Here is a 5,412-nt window from a genome sequence, read left to right on the forward strand (position 1 = left end):
ACGCACATGTTTTCTTCAGGACTTGAAACAATCATGAGAAATTAATTTTCTTCCTTTGTTTTCTAGACGTTGGTGTCCCATAGAGCTACCTTCAGCTATTTCGCCTTCTCGCTCTAAATTCTCTTCATAGCAGTGTCTTGCATGCCTCTGGCTTCAGTAAATCCCACAGAAGCATGACTTATACATCTTCATCTTCTGATCTCCAGTGCATGATATCCAGAAATCCAACAATTTATTATACAACAAATTCTAGATTACTCATGGGTCCCTCATATTATCTTCATTTTCAAATCTGCTTTTGCTTCTGCTTAGGAAAATTACCATCTTCTATCCTTCACCCAGGGCAAGGTGGCTGCTGCTCTGACCCCATACTTCAGAGGGTCCGCCCACTCAGAAACACATAAATATACTATTTATAAAAACAATGTGAGCACCTCTACCAATTGGGAGACAGTTGCTACAAGTGCTGGTTCAGAGTAACCTGTAATCCTAAACATACTTTTTTTTAATTAAAACAACCTGGACTCCAAATGCTTCTCCATGTTTCTTTTTTCTGTGACCTTGAAACACAAATCAGAGCTCTCATCCTGAAGGTTTGTGAGTGAGACATTCTTAATATAAGATGTGGTTTCAGAGTGCAAGGAAGATTTCTGCTTAGATTATGAAGTCCACAGTGTTCACTTCTTGAAGACAAAACTCTATAGATCCAAAGTATCAAATACCCAGATTTTTACCCATTTTAAAATTTTTCATCTTCTTTTTATTTTATTTGGCCTACTTTTGAACTTTTTAATGAATGGAATTATGTAATAGATATTCTTTTCTGTCTTCTTTCACACAAGTTTAGTGTGATGTTTATGTTTATTAAAACAGTTTCTTCTACTAGTAGTGCTTTTCTTTATATTATTATAGTCATTTTTTATTCTTTGGCCTGCGTGTTTTATGAGTGCTGATGGTAATGTTAAAATCTCTCCTTCTAATTGTGAATCTGCTTATTTCTCGTTGTTGTTTTGTGGAAATATGCTTCATATATTTTGAGTTCATGTTACTAATGCTTGTACTGTTTGATTATGGACAAGGTGCCACTTTGTTGCCCCAGCTGGAATGCAGTGGTGTAATCATAGCACACTGCAGCTCAGAACTCGAGCTCAAACGATGCTTCTGCCTCTGCCTCCCAAGGAACTGGGACACAATCTCGCCCAGCTATTGTTTTTTATTATTTTTTGTAGAGATGGAGGTCTTGCTTTGTTGTTCAGGCTGGTCTCAAACTCCTGGCTTTAAATGATCCTCCTACCTCAGGCTCCCAGAATGCTGAGATTATACCATAAGCCACCGTGACCAGCCATGCCTGCACTTTTAGAATATTACATCTTTCTACATATTTTGTAATGTGAAATCCTCCTATGTATTGTCCCTTTTAATTTATGCTTTCTAATACCAGTATAGTTATAGCATTTTCCTTTTAGTAACACTTGCATAGTATATCTTTTTTTCTCTTTTCTCTTTTCAAATTCTGTATATCTTTTACATACCACTTATCAAAATTAGGGTATTTTTTTCCAATCCAAATAGCATAACTTGTTTATTAAATGGATCGTTGAGTCTGTGTATGCTTAATGGAATTTTTGATATGTTTAATTTAAATCAATCTTATGTGCTTTCTAATTGCTCTATTTTATATTTGATTTTCTTCTTAAAAACATCTGGCTTCTTTGGGAATTTTATTTTTAAATTTATATCATCTAGTTTTATTATTTTACTTCTGTTAGTTTAAAAGTTATACACTGTTTCCCAATTTTTAGTGGTTATTATAGAACAGGGTTCAGCAAGTTATTCTGACCCATGTGTACAGTCTTGCAATGCCCATTATTGACGTACTATCTTTATCTGGTTTTGCACTAATAGAGCAGAGTTGAACAGTTTTGACAGAGAATGTAAAGCCCATAAAAATTAAAATATTTACTTTCTGATCCTTTATAGAAAAAAAATGACCTACTCCTGCTATAGAAAATAAAATGCCAAATTATTATGTGAGTACTCTTCCATACAAGGCAGACACAGAAACCACACATAGCCACTTTTTTGAAACTATTAAAAATCTAGACGAAATAAATGAAACAATGAAACAATAGTTTTCAAAGCATTGGACATCACACATCAGTCAAGAAAAAAATTATGATTCCTGAAGATGGGAAACAAATAAGATAAATCCTCTGCTTATGATGATTTGCTGCCTGGAGAGATTTTTCAGACTGCGAAGCAGAGAGGGGAAACTCAAACAAAGACCCGATTTTAAAAATGCTTCGTCAACCAGTCTTCATATAGCTGCTTCTGAATGCTTTTTTCCTAAATATATGTGTAGAGTTTCTCACCTGTTGCCTAGGCTGGAGTGCAATGGCATGATCTGGGCCCATTGCAACCTCAGCCTCCTGGGTTTAAGCGATTCTCCTGCCTCACTCTCCCAAGTAGCTGGGATTACAGGCAACCACCACTACACCCAGCTATTTTTTCTATTTTTAATAGAGATGGAGTTTCACTATGCTGGCCAGGCTGGTCTTGAACTCCTGAACTCAGGTGATCTGCCTGCTTCAGCCTCCCTGTGTTCCCAAATATTTTACTAGTAACCATTCCCCTTGCTTCCCTCACACCTCCCTGACACAAATATTTTAAGACCAACTTTCCGTTTCTCTAGTGGTTTTCTTAAGTTTATTGGTTGGTTGGTTGGTTGATTTTATTGTCTCAATTATTATTGTCGTTGCTAATCTCTAAACATTGTGTTTCGGTCTTTCTTCTGTAATTCCTTCTGGGTTGATCTTCTGGGTAGAATTTAGCAATTTGTGTAAATGACCTTCTTAAAGGAACTAAGAACTCTTTTTACTTTCTCATGCATGATGAGTATGGCAATCTTACCATTATTATTCCCTGGCTTTAGCATTTTAGCTCATTATCAAAATTGCTACCTTAATACTCTATCTAGCACAAAATTAGATTACAACCATATTTTTGCTCACATTTTTTTAAGAAAGATTCTTATACTATGAGGTGAGTCTAATTTATTTGCATGGAAAACCAATCCCGTTATAATCTTTCAGCATCTAGACTTTTAGTCTCATTTCTTACCATGTACCCACTGCTAGTGGACAAAGGTTTTATTTTTATTTTTATTTTTATTTTTTCCCATTTATTTATTTTATTGTATTTTAGGTTTTGGGGTACATGTGAAGAACATGCAAAATTGTTGCATAGGAACACACCTGGCAGTGTGATTTGCTGCCTTCCTCCCCATCACCTACATCTGGCATTTCTCCCCCTGCTATCCCCCCCCAGCTCCCCACCCCCCACCGTCCCTCCCCTATTTCCCCCCAACTGACCCCAGTGTGTAGTGCTCCCCTCCCTTTGTCCATGTGCTCTCATCGTTCAACACCCGCCTATGAGTGAGAACATGCGGTGTTTGATCTTCTGCTCCTCTGTCAGTTTGCTGAGAATGATGGTTTCCAGGTTCATCCATGTCCCCACAAAGGACCCAAACTCATCGTTTTTGATGGCTGCATAATATTCCATGGTGTACATGTGCCACATTTTCCCTATCCAGTCTATCGTCGATGGGCATTTGGGTTGGTTCCAGGTCCTTGCTATTGTAAACAGTGCTGCAATGAACATTCGTGTACACGTGTCCTTATAGTAGAACGATTTGTAATCCTTTGGATATATACCCAGTAATGGGATTGCTGGGTCAAATGGAATTTCTATTTCTAATGGACAAAGGTTTTTAATGATCAAATTAAAACTTACCTATACAGTCTCTGAAGGTGTTTTACAAGTTTAATGCTTATAACCTATAATGCAACAGAAATACTTACAACAGTATCATGTGAAATCATGCCTAATGGCTAATTAAATTAATAAATAATGGAATTTCATTAAAATTAATTATCAGCACACACTTATCCAGTTCTCAGCGCGCGCACACACACACAAACACACACATATATATATATATACACAATATACTACATTCCATTTTCTTAATGATATCCATTAATTTAGAATTTTCTTTGTTGGAATAGCCCTATTTATAGTCTAACATAAAAGGTTTTACTCTATTAAATGCAAAACTGAATGTGCCTATATTTATAATTGCATAATTTTAAACCTACTTTCTAAACACATGAAAGAGATGACAACAGCATCAATTCATCACGTTCATTTTTAAGTATGAAATTAAATTTTATGGAAAATAATACTATAACAAAAAGATGTTTTCTCCTTTGCACTGGAGTTTATGCACTGTCTCATACTATTAACCTCAAAAAACAGTCTCGTTACCAGTGAAAGAAAACTAATGATGCTTGATATAGAAGCAGAAAATCATTTAGATATGAGAGTTAAATATCCATACCTGTATAAAAAGCATTTTTTCCAAAACTTCAATCTAAAACATTACCACGTGGAGAAGAAATGTGTTTTTCTCAAATAGATGCAGAAAGCCCACTTACACCTTATTATATAATTAAAAGCATTGGCAAATCCTGAAAATGCATGTTAAACTAGGAGACAGAGTACAAATTTACTATTAGTATATCTTTGTTCTGTTTCTATCTAGGTATTCCAGCTGTGTCAAAAAATTGTACATAAAATCTTCCATTGAATGAGGTTTTGTGGTGAACACTAAGGCTTAAAAGAATACATAAATTGTTTTTTGTTTGTTTGTTTTTGAGAAGAAGTTTCACTCTTGTTGCCCAGGCTGGAGTGCAATAGCTCTATTTTGGTTCACTGCAAACTCTACCTCCCAGGGTTCAGGCGATTCTCCTGCCTCGGCGTCCTGAGTAGCTGGGATTACAGACACCCACCACGACACTCAGCTGATTTTTTATATTTTTGGTAGAGACGGGATTTCACCATGTTGGCCAAGCTGCTCTTGAATTCCTGACCCTTCAGGTGATCCACCCACGTTGGCCTCCTCAAGTGCTGGGATTATAGGCATGAGCCACTATGCCTGGCCAGGATACATAAGCTTCATACTATGGACACTTCTACTAAGACTTCTTTTTTTTTTTTTTTTTTTTTTTTTGGTGCTAGAATTTGAATATAGAATTTTAGTTACCTGCTTCTGTTGGGTACTTGAGCACCTTATCCTTTTCGTGTTAATGCCATTAAGGCATTTGCAATTACCACTGATTTACAATTATGACTTCCTGAGGAAACCTCTAAAACAGCTCCTAATTTTGAAATGTATCTTACAAACCAACAATAAATATATTAAAGACTGTCTTATTGGACTAATTAAGAATGGGATTGAAATAAAAAAAAGGCCGGGCACGGTGGCTCAAGCCTGTAATCCCAGCACTTTGGGAGGCCGAGGTGTGTGGATCACAAGGTCAAGAGATCGAGACCATCCTGGTCAACATGGTG

The sequence above is a fragment of the Cebus imitator genome, unplaced genomic scaffold (genome assembly GCF_001604975.1).
Source record: "Cebus imitator isolate Cc_AM_T3 unplaced genomic scaffold, Cebus_imitator-1.0 Scaffold114, whole genome shotgun sequence".
NCBI classification, from domain to species: Eukaryota; Metazoa; Chordata; class Mammalia; order Primates; family Cebidae; genus Cebus; species Cebus imitator.